At 42.3% G+C, this 12,473-nt stretch overlaps 1 long non-coding RNA gene across 1 annotated transcript; it reads right to left on the bottom strand.

The window, feature by feature from the left end:
* Positions 1-2,008: 2,008 nt before the first annotated feature.
* On the bottom strand, positions 2,009-2,475 carry LOC128322109 (uncharacterized). Its single transcript, XR_008305527.1, has 2 exons — positions 2,398-2,475; positions 2,009-2,292 (listed from the first exon to the last, which is right to left on the bottom strand). It is a non-coding gene; the product is annotated as an uncharacterized LOC128322109 (long non-coding RNA).
* Between the last annotated feature and the right edge of the window lie 9,998 nt (positions 2,476-12,473).

The following is a 12,473-nucleotide window of genomic DNA, read 5'->3' as shown; positions in this document are numbered from 1 at the left end:
TCCAACTCAATCTCGGAAGCAGGTTAGACCAAACCAATCGCATATCCGGCCATTGGGCAGCCAGGCCCCATAAATATTTGATTGCCTGCAGAATCAGGGCCTTGCCCTGTAGCAAACTGATGTCATTGCCTCCCAGGTGAATGACCAAGACATGTGGTGACCCCCGTGTGGTGTCATTCCCATCTAGAAGTGGAAGGAAAAGGTCCCATAGCATCCCTCGGCGCCCCATCCAATCCACTTCTGCCGCTCCAGCTGGATACCCACACTGTTCTGCTGAGCTCTCTGACTGGCCCAAAACACATAGCAGTGCCCTTAGGTAAGTATTGTATCCTAAATCAGAGCAGTGCAAATAATTTCTCTGTGGTTATGAAAGTACACTACTATGTGGCTTAAATCAAAATCTTAGTTCACTAACCTTTAGTCCTATGCACATTTACTAGGGAGTAAATATTATTTTGTTCAGTTAATACCTCAGCTGCCTTTCCCCTTCCACAGTTCCATGTTCATGTTTCCACTACATCGTGTTTCCTCTACATACATCTAGAACAATATTGTTATTATTTCTTCTTTACACAGACAGGTGTTATTGACTGGTTTGTTCTATCCAGACATTGAGTCCTTCCCAAGGACCTGGGGTGCTGAATTTTATTATCAATATTGTAGTAGTAGTAGTAGTAGTAGTAGTAATTATTAATTCGATATCTATACTGCCCTTCCAAAAATGGCTCAGGGCGGTAACACAGCACACAGAGAAAAATAAATAAGATGAATTCCTGTCCCCAGAGGGATCACAATCTAAAAAGAAACATAAGATAGACACCAGCAACAGTCACTGGAGATACTGTGCTGGGGGTGGATAGAGCCAGTTACAAGAGGTGGGGAGGCATTTGATGCAATTTATAACAACTTAGAACAGTGATGTTCACTATTTTTCAATGTGGAGCCACTTGAGCGGGGGGGGGACACTTCAAGGTGAGAGTCATTTCCCACTGTACTGATCTCCACACAACACAGTACTGGGAGGGCCCTTTAAGAAAGATGGAGCCCTCTCTTAAGAGTGCTATGGGGAAAGTGCTGGGAAGAGCTACACTTCCAAGTACTCTGTGCACTCCTCCCAGGAGTGGCTCAGTGACAACCAAATATCTTTTTCCTTTTCATCAATAGCAGGAAATAGCATTAGCCCTTAAATGCCTGCCTACAGACAGTGATGGGCTGGATAAGAGATAATAAACTGAAGGCAAATTGAACCAAGACGGAGGTGCTCATTGTTGGGGGTCATAATCTGCAAGACAGGATAGAACTTCTTGTTCTAGCTGAGGTTACATCCCCCATAAAGAACAGGTTCATAGCTTGGGAATGTTCTTGGACCTGGGTCTCACCCTGGTGTCTCAGATTGAGGCTGTGACAAATGTTTTGCCAGCTGTGATTGATTTGACAATTCTGACCATTCCTTGAGGAAAATGACTGAAAACAGTGGTACACCAGCTAGTAACCTCTAGGTTGGACTACTGCAATGTGTTCTATGTATAACTGCCTTTGTACATGGGAATGGGACAACTGGCCATGGCCAACTCACCACCAGTCAATTGGATGAGGCCAATTCACCGCAGAGAACAACGCAACTCCCCCGTGCCACGAGCCCATCCTGTCACTATGGCTTTTGATCTGGAGGGGACAAGCGGGAGGGAGGCGAGAGGAAGCTAAATATCTACCTACCACCTACCAAAGCATGTCTTTCATGTTCTGCAGTGGAAGGAAGAATCTCTCTGCATTCCTACCTCTGGGGTTGTGCCTCATGAGAAGTGAAATGTCAGGTGCGAAGCCTGCACCAGAGCTTTAGAGCAGGCGAGCTACCATTTTCCTCCTCATATTGCCCCTTTGCAGGTCTCCCCAAAGCAGCAGCAGACCTTGCTGCTGAGTTCTCTTATTAAAAATGATATGAAAGGGAGTGGTACTTAACATAAAAAATGCAAAACAAAATACCACTAAATACACTTAGTATGAACTATTTAAATGAATATGAAATATAACAATTTACTACCATGTAAAAAATACATAACCAATACATCACAGTTAGTATATATTACATATTATAACAAGATTTCACAATAAGTCCTTGTTTCACTAATGCTTCATCAGAAATCCATTACTTTCAATCATAAAGATCTAAACAGTTTCACAAAGTTAATGTCTTCACCCTGGTGACTAAGAAGATTCTTTGTTGCTTCCTCCAAAATCATTGCTTAAATGCATCCAGGAAAGTAGAGTTGTTTCACAAGATCTTTTAAGGTGCTAGTTACAAGAAATAAACCACACATTAAAGAAAAACTTTTTTACAAATATAATAATACAAACTCACTAGGGATATAATATACTAGCATCAAAAGTCAAATTTACCCAAATGAGTACACCAAAACATGACAAACTGCGCTGAATCAGGACATCAAGCCACTCTCTTGCCAATGTCATTACCAAACAACTCTCTTACTCCTAATTTATGGCCTTCAATACTCAATGATTTGCAGCTGTGAACCATCCTAAACATTCCACTCATCTAACAAACACCATACACAATTAAAGCACCACGATTACAAAAAACAGGATAAATCCATAACAGTATTCCATCCATTAGGTTGTAATGTATTTAGAAAGGTTGTAATGTATATAGGTTGTAGTGTATATAGAAAGGTTCCTGCTGATGCAACTATTTCACTGCTTTAATACTACAATATCTAAACCTTTCCCTCATAAAAATAGAAATAACTACAAACTTAATATCTTCTGGCTGATGATGGGCTTGTAAAAAATGTTCAGTAAGTGGTGCCTCTAGTGTGCAATTCTTTACACTAGAGTAATGTTCAAGAATGCATTTTTTACTGGACGTATAGTACATCTTACATACATGATTCATCCATTCAATAAACACCCGGACCCTCTTCATATCAGAAAAAATAAAGAAAATATTGTCTATAAAATGCCTATACAAAATCAAATTTCCAAAAAATGGATTATTACTTTCTTTACAAATAATACTGGATTCCAATTTTCCCATAAAAAGATGAGCCAGAGATGAGGCAATAGGACTCCCCATTCCACACCTTGAATCTGCATATAAAACTGATGATCAAATCTGAAATAATTCTTTCCCCAAACAATATCCAACAATGAACAAAAACCAAGTGGGAGGATATGTTACTTGTCTAGAGCTGAATGTTTCTTCTGCTACTGACCTAGTCTCATCATGAAGTATTTGCATATATTATGATGTAACATCCATCCTTAGAAGTACAGATCCTGCTGGCACTACCATATTCTCAATCCGACTAATAAAATCTGTGGTGTCTCTTATAAATGAAGGAATCTGTTTGACAAAAGGTTGAAGTATATTATCTAAGTACTGAGCTAGTGGTTCAAGCAAAGAATTATTACCTGATGATATGGGCCATCCTGGTGGAGGAAAACCTGTCTTGTGTATTTTAGGCAGAATATAAAAAATGGGCATCCTAGAATATTCATTTAATAAATATCTATACAAATTCATATCTATGAATCCCATACTTAACCCTTCTTGCAAAGTTATTTTAATAATATTACGAATATGATTTGTTGGATCATGGGGTATTTCTTGATATGCTGTACGATTTGCCAATAACCTATGAACCTCCTGCATATAATCTTCTACATTCATAATGGCCAAAGCACCACCTTTATCAGCCTTTTTGAAAATCAGTGACCTATCCTCCATCAATTCTTTAAGTAGGTCCCATTGTTGCCTACTTAAATTATAATGCGATGTATACGGTGCTGTTTCCAATTGTTCTACTTCTCTCTGTACTACCTGACTAAAAACATTAATAGATGGTATATCTATATTAGTGATGAACTTCAATTTAGATTTGAACAACAACTCATCTCTGGGGCTCAATGTATTTCCCACAAAAGCTTTAAGCTTAATCATTCTTATGAGTTTGAATATGTTGATTCTCATTTGAAAAGAATCATACTTAGACACAGGCACAAATCTTACACCATAGTTGAGCACTTCCAGATGCTCCTGGGTCAAACATTTCTTCAATACATTAGTTTGCTTGTGATGGACTTTACTCCTTCCCCTTCGGGGATGCCGATGAAAATCCTGCAAAATGCTTCTTTTCACTATTCTATCCAGTCTATCCCTTCCTCAAAATTCATCCCCTGAAGACCCTATTGGCTCTTTGATGAATACCAGCATATTCAAGACTGCACCTAGCTCACATAAGCACTCAGCATGCGGATAATGCGGCTTAGATGATGATAATAATCATCATACTTTCTCCCAGCATATTTGAATATTGCATATCCTCCCCATATCCTCCCCACATCACTTATCTTATCTGGGCTGCATTATCCGCATGTTAAAGGCTTATGTGAACTAGGTGCAGCCCCAAGTATGCTGGTATTCACTCCCAGCATTTCAATGCCATTATTTAACTTTTGTGTCCTTGCCTATATATACAAACACAGTTTCCTTGCAAAAACCGTACTGCTTGGCTGCTAGTTGTGAGATGATGATGATGATGATGATGATTACATTTATATCCCGCTCTTCCTCCAAGGAGCCCAGAGCAGTGTACTACATACTTGAGTTTCTCTTTCACAACAACCCTGTGAAATAGGTTAGGCTGAGAGAGAAGTGACTGGCCCAGGGTCACACAGATAGTTTTCATGGCTGAATGGGGATTTAAAATCAGGTCTCCCTGGTCCTAGTCCAGCACTCTAACCACTACACCACGCTGGCTGCTGGTTGTGAGATGGATGTGATCGTTCTAAGCCAGAGAGGAAGGGGAAAGTTTGCTTGTGATGGATACCTCCATGTGTTTGATAGACACCGCACAGTTGATGATTCCATTAAATTCTGGTGTTGTGAGCAGAGGGAACAATGCAAGGTCAAAATTCATACCAGGAATAGAGAGGTGATCAAGAGGATCAATGAACATTCCAACTTTCCTTCAGCAGCAAGTGTTGAAGTGGCAAGATTTGTGATGGGGATAAAGCGGTGAGCTGAAGAAACGGTGGAGGGTACAGCTGAAGTTATTGATTCCTGCCTGTCCAATGTAAGTTCTGCGGTTCATGCTGTAATTCCAAGAACTGCAGCTTTCCATAGAACAATCAGGTGAAGGCGAAATCAATTAGTGGCAGCACTTCCGGACCCAGTCAGCCTGGATGACATTGTATTGCCAGAGGAATACAAGACCTATTCACCAACACCAAACATGCAGGAGTAATTCTTGATTGGTGACATTGGCGAGGGATTCAGAAAGATTCTTATATTTGGCAGAACAAGCTGGCTGCAAATTCTGAAAACATCCAACACCTGGTACATGGATGGCACATATGCAATAGCCCCCAAACTCTTTGCCCAGATCTATGTGATACTTGCAAAGAAGTATGGGGCATGCATCCAGTGTTGTACGCCCTTGTGCCAAACAAATAGTGTGCCACATACGAGTGGTTGTTTGATTTTATTAAAACATTGGCCCCTAACATACAGCCACAATCCGTTCACTGCGACTACGAAATGGCTGTGATGAGTGCCATAAGGGAATGTTCCCGGTAACGGCTCTGAATGGCTGCTTCTTCCACCTGGTTCAGAATATGAGGAAGCATTTGGCGTCGAGAGGTGCTCTTCAAGAATTTGACAGGGACATGGAGTTCGCCCTTAAGGCCAAAATGGTCGTGGCCTTAGCATTCATGCCTGTCCCGGACTTGGGGGAGCACATTGCCACTTTGGAGGAATATCTTCCTGAAAAGCTTCAACCTCTTCTCAACTGGTTCAAGGACAGCTACATCGGTCGTCCAGGTAGGAATCTGTTTCTGCTTCAAAGCGGGTGCCAGGAACAGCCTGCACATGCAATTATTTAATCATTTAAATTGCAACTAGGCAGACCCTCCCCCATCTCCCCATTAGTTGTTTCAGCGATCAAAAATATTTCTTTGTGATGGCTTTTATATCCTACAATTTAAAAAAAAAAAACTTCTTTGTGACAGCTTTTATATCCTACAATTTTTTTAAAACTATGTGCATCGCATAGTCAAATTAAAAAAAAATGTCCATAGCTAATAGTATACAAAAAAGAGTACTATGCATATCACTGAAAAATGAATAACACTAAATCTTGCTATTGGCTCAGATTAACACTTTTCAACCCTTTAAAAGTATGAACTCTTTTTACAGGAGGAATACTGCTGAGGATGGGGCCCTGTCTAATCTTAAAATGTCTCTGAGAATCTAGACAGTTTATTTATATGCATCATCTTGTTGTGATTACATTATCCAGGTTGAAGAGGACACGGTAGGCTGTTTCCTCCATCAATGTGGAATCTGTTCGGCAGAACACTGAGCGCCAATGATCGGACCAACAACCATGCTGAAGCTGCTCATCATCGACTCCGAGCCAAACTTGGAATGTGCCATCCTACAATCTGGAAGTTCATTGATGGCCTCAGAAAGATGCAGAAGGGCAGAGGGCTGTCTTACAAACAGCTCATTTCAGACCACAGTCCTCTAGTCAAGTTGGAGAAATACTGCAAAGCAGATTAGCATATTTCAAAGATTGTGTCCGATTACAGGAATAGAAGCCGCATAGAATACTTGTGTGCCATAGCAAACAATTATCAAATAGCTTAATAAAATGTGTTTTTTTATTTTTTACTATGGCATTTTTGTCACCTCTCCAGATTGCACCGGGTATACACAAGCAGAAACGGGTCTAGGACCGTCCAGCTCGGTGATAAATAGTTCAGATTGGTGACAAATATGAAAAAGGGGCTATTTTGATCCAATATGGCATTCTGGTCATAATACTGCTCTGGAGTCAGTAACAATTATACTGTGGACTAGCAGACATCTAGAAGCCTGAGCATGTATACACTTATCCAAGCTCTGGCAATTGTACAGGGCTGGGCCCAGAAATTGAATTTGATCCGCACCAGACATTTCAGTTCTCATGAGGCACAACCCCACATGTAGGAATGCAGAGAGATTCTTAGACAGTCTAACACCACACCAAATACAAGCAGGTTTTGACAATTGCTTGGTTATTTTGAAACCCCACAGTGTCCAACAAGAGGCTGTATTCTATATGGGGAGATGCTAGGAGATTTGCCAGTTTTCAATATGTGGATAATGTGGCCCAGATGAGATAAGTGATATGGGGAGGATGCTAGGAGATATGGCAGTTTTCAACATGCAGATAATGCAGCCCAGCCTACAGCCCAGCCTTTTGTTCATGCAAAAATAAATTAATATATAAAAGTTGAACAGTCTACAATCCTGTAGGGTGAATGATTGGCATGGCATCTTGATATCTTCTCTGTCATGTAAGCAGTTTTATGCTGGGCCATAGGGTGCAGTGAGTTGTACTTTCTTGCAGAGAATTGAAAAACAACAATACAACATGCACACACACCTTGGCCAGGAAATCTCCTCCTAAGAGTTTTGCTAAACAATTCAAAATTCAACTACACACCAGATCTCCCAAGTGTTCTGTTAATATCCCTGGGATACACGTGAAGTAGTCGGCTTTAATAAAAGAACTCAGCAGCAAGGTCTGCTGATGCTTTGGGGAGACCTGCAAAGGGGCAATATGAGGAGGAAAATGACAGCTCACCTGCTCTAAAGCTCTGGTGCAGGCTTTTCACCTGATATTTCACTTCACAACCCCAGAGGTAGGAATGCAGAGAGATTCTTCCTTCCACTGCAGAACATGAAAGACATGCTTTTGTAGGTGGATATTTAGCTTCCTCTCGCCTCCCTCCTGCTTGTCCCCTCTGGATTGAAAGCCAAAGTGACATGATGGGCTTGTGGGGGTGGGGGAGTTGCATTGTTCCCTGCGGCAAGTTGTCCCTGCGGCAAGTTGTCCCTGTGGCGAGTTGGCCAGGTCCAATTGACTGGCAGCGAGTTGGCCGCGGTCAGTTGGCCACAGCTAGTTGGCCATGGCAAGTTGTCATAGACCCTTTGTACATAGTTTTGAAACTTCATTGAGTTCAAAATGTGGCAGCCAGATTAGTCTCTGTGGTATCCTGTAGATACCACATTATGCCTGTTCTTAAACAATTGCATTGCCTGCCAGTCTGTTTCCAGGCAAAGTATGAAATGCTGGTTATTCCCTTTAAAGCCCTGAATGTCTTAGGTCCGAGTTACCTGAGAAAGCTCCTTTCTCTATAAGATCCCTACCGCTCATTGAGATCATCAGGAGGGGTCCATCTTTGAGTTCAGGCATCCTCCCTCCCTCCCTCGGTACAGCCTGGTCTTGCTGGTCACCGTTCGGGGCCGGGCAGGAATTTGGGGGGCTCTCACCTGATTGGCATGTGGTGCGTGTCCTTTTTCGCCTGCTCCTGACTGTACCTTTTAGTTACTTAGTTGAGGTTCCTTGGTCACAATTGTTGGCAGTTACAGTGCAGTGGGCAGATACAACAGAATTTGGTGAGCACCTTCAGGTAAGCAATTGGCTGTTGGACAGGCAGGTCTATTCTCTAGAGACTTGGTGGCTCGGGGAATTTGACCTTGCATGCTCTACTCTGTCGGGCAACACCCTGTGGAAAGCTTGGCGGCTTCTGGGGGGAGCCACTAAAGGCAGAGACCTGACCATAAGGCTAAGAAGGGCAGCCCCTGCCTTAGAGCAATGGGGGCTGTCTGGAGCCAAGGTGCATCACCAGTGCTCAACAGGCAAGGCATGTCCAGAATGGGCCTGCCTTTAGTTTCTGTACTGTGGGGATGGAGTGCCAATCCTGTCCAGCATCTGCCTTTGTTTTGAGTAATAAAATTGTGGCCCTTCACTACCATATACTTGTGTCTTTTGGGGGTGTGGGGGAAATGAATGAATGAATGAGAGGACTCTGTTTATCTTAAAGGAGCCTCACTGGTGTGCAAAGTGTAGCACTGCATGGTGGGAATGATTCCCTCCACATATTCAGCTTCCGCCAAAGCTTTGCACAGGTCCATTAAACAATTAGTCAGGTTGCTGCACTTTGGGAGCTGCCGCTGGCTCCTGGGTGTTACAATGCAGACCACTGACCTAGAATCAATTTAGAACAACAAAATGGCAAATGCAGAGAAGGCTAAGCAACCCACCACCTCTCTCTCTCTCTCTCTCTCTCTCTCTCTCTCTCTCTCTCTCACACACACACACACACACACACACAAATCCTTCTGCTCTCAAATTACAGTCACCTGAAGCTACTTTTCTTAACAAAAAGGTCTGTTGTGGTATTGTTACAAAGAGATTTGCATGCTTTGCTTCATTTTCCTTGAGGAGCCAATTTCAAGCAGCTGCTATGTGGCAACCATTTTGTTGAAGTAAGAATTTAAGCACAGCCCTGTTGATTCATGACAAAAGTCCAGTTATGTTTGCTTCCCATAGTGACCAGCCGGAGTCCTCTATGGAGCGATAAGCAGATCCAGAGGGCAGGGGCCTTCTTCTGCTGTTGGTGCCCCAGCAGCTGGTATTCAGAAGTATATTAACTGTGAATATCCATCCTAATAGTCAGTGACAGAAGTACTAAGTAGCCTTTGGTGGGTGGACAATGTTTATAGACAGTGATAAAGGTTTTTATATTCTATGTAAGTTATATTTCATATGAATCAAATTGATTGGGAGGATAGCTGATCTTGTGGTCACAAGCATAAATTGTCCCTGGTTCAGGGGCGTATCTAGGGTGGAGCACGCAGAGCATGTGCCCCAAGCGCCACTTGAAGGGGGGCGCCATTTTTTAAAATTATTTTATTTAATGGCCACCGAAAACAAAATGGCCACTGTGCATGCTCAAATGGCCTCTGTGAGGCCCTGGCCCCATGCCAGGCCACACAGAGGCCATTTGAGCATGTGCGGTAGCCATTTTGTTTTTAGCGGCCTTTTTTTTTAAAAAAAATTATTTTTAAAAATGGCCATCACACATGCTCATATTGTCCCTGCGAGGCCCTAGAGGCCAGCGGGGGGAGGGGGAACCTTTGCAGACCCCCTCCCCCATGGCCTTTAGGAAGCCCCCTGAAGGGGCTACAGGTTAAAAAATAAAATAAAAATATAATATAAGTTACTGTACACATATTTAGTTTGGCACTGTGTACAGAGAATCAGGGCTTGTGAATACTGAGCTGAAGCTTATGAGCTAGGAATGTATTCATTTGCTCTTACTTTGCTTCTTGTGATAAGTGAGTTAAATGTGATATCTTAATAATATGGCTATTAATGGTCAGTTTGTCTTTGAATCAGTGTGAAATCCTTAGTATTAAGGCCCACTGGGAGTTTCTTGCTCTCTTTCTCTCATTTAAACTGTCTTTCTGAAATACTAGAATATATTCCAAGCAGTGACACAGTTTAATCTGCATATCCTTTAATTATTTTCAGAGTATCTGGGAAAAGTCAAATTCTCCATTGATTTTAAAAACTGATATAACAGTGATGCTACAATGCATAGTAGAGAATTAGACAGGCACTTCTGTTTAGTTTTCCAAGTACATCTCCACATAGTATTTGTGTATTTTATGAACCCCAGCATACTGAAATTTGTAGTTTTCCAGCATTTTTTGGCCTGGCTATGTCCACTGCTAAATAGTTTTTGAAATATTCAAAGATTAACAAGCTTGACTTGTATTTTTCAGCTGATATCATGGTAAAGTTATCTGAAAGATGGGTGTCAGATGTTTGGACAGGGGGTACAATTTCAGTGCTTGCCCTAGGTGCTATTTTCCCTAGATATGCCTCTGCCCTGGTTTAGATTTGAATGGAAGACTACATGTGAGCACTGCCTTGGGGGTGGGGCCACTCTGGGAAGAGCATGTGCTTGCTTGCATGCAGAAAGTTCCAAGTTCTCTCCCTGGCACTTCCAGATATGACTGAGAGAGAGTCCTACCTATAAACTTGGAGAAGCTGCTGCCATTCTGTGTAGACAATACTGAACTAGATTGACTAGATTGATTTGGTAGAAGGCAGCTTCCCATGTTCCTAAATTGATTCTCCTTTAAAGCAATTGTGGACCACAAACCTAGGTGATGAGTTGGTCCATCTTCTAGAGCAATTACTGTACTGTATGGTGAATCCCCCTTTCCCAACACAAACCACATTCTTATACCAGACCTCACCCCTGAGGATCCCTGCTAACTGAGCAAAGAGACACCTTTTAAAGTGGTGATTCTCTTATATTGAGCAGGGGGAGAGAAACTGGCCCTATCCAACCCCAGCACATCATCCCTCCAGTGGCTGTTGCTGGTGTCTATCTTATGTTTCTTTTTTTAGATTGTGAGCCCTTTGGGGAAAGGGGACCATCTTATTTATGTATTATTCATTGTTATATGTAAACGGCTTTGATAACTTTGGTTGAAAAGTGGTATATAAATATCTGCGGTGGTAGTAGTGGATACAGCCTTAGGGCATTTGGGCAAGATGACCATTGGGTTATCTTGAGTAGGCCTATCCATATTAATTTAGAACCATATTATTTTAGAAATGCCTTTGTAAATTTCCTTGCAGTTCTGAAAGATTTAAAAAATAGCTTCAGGGATAGAAGTGTAAATACACTTGTAGACTTTGATTGAAAAATATATAAAAGTGCCATTTGAAATTGCCTACATGGGGTTTTCTATGTCAAGAAAAATGTTCTGTGCCTTTCTCTCCCAAGGAGGGAGTCCTTTATATATGTGGCTGGAGCTAGTTTATTAATGCCTGAAATTCTGAGCACATTCTCAGAAGGGAGTAAATAAACTTCTGTTAATGTGTTTTGGTTGGAGATGAGAAAGAGCCTTCAAAAACAAAGGTGGCTTTGAAAGGCAGACTCATCTTCAGAGTACTCTACAGCCATCACCATCAATATCATACAATATTAGGGGTGTGCACGAATCAAAATCTGTGAATCAAATTGAATGTGTATCGAATTGCAGACCCCCTCGAATTGATTCATCAAAAGTAGCTGGCTTGGCTGGCTGCCTTGAAGAATCAGCCCAGAATCATCTGAACTGTTTTGGGTGATTTGTGCACCATTTTGAGGCCCATTTTGCTGGGAAAACAGGCCTCAAATGGTGTGGGTGGTTCCCCCCCCCCAGGGAGAGCTGGTCTACCAATTGGGATCAGTGGGTAGACCAACCCTCTGCGCCAGACAGTATGTCAGCCCACCTTGGAGGACAAGACTACCCAGCTGATGTGTGAAGTCTGGAATGGAGGGTTGGTCTGCCCACTGATCCTAATTGGTAGACCAGCTCTCCTGTTTTTCCAAGGTGAGCTGGTCTACCAACTGGGATCAGCGGGTAGACCAACACTCCACTCTGGACTTGATGCATCAGCCCAACTTAGAGGACAGGTCTACCCAGGTAGATCTGTCCTCCAAGGTGGGCTGGCATGCCAAGTCTAGAGCAGAGGGCTGGTCTACTTTTTTTTATCCCAATTGGTAGACCAACTCCCCCTAGGAAAAAGTGCCATTTTGAAACCTGTTTTTCCAGCAAA

Source organism: Hemicordylus capensis, chromosome 4 (assembly GCF_027244095.1).
Source record: "Hemicordylus capensis ecotype Gifberg chromosome 4, rHemCap1.1.pri, whole genome shotgun sequence".
In the NCBI taxonomy this organism is placed as follows: Eukaryota; Metazoa; Chordata; class Lepidosauria; order Squamata; family Cordylidae; genus Hemicordylus; species Hemicordylus capensis.
The sequence above is the reverse complement of the archived record's forward strand: the minus strand, read 5'-3'. Positions and strand labels throughout refer to the sequence as shown.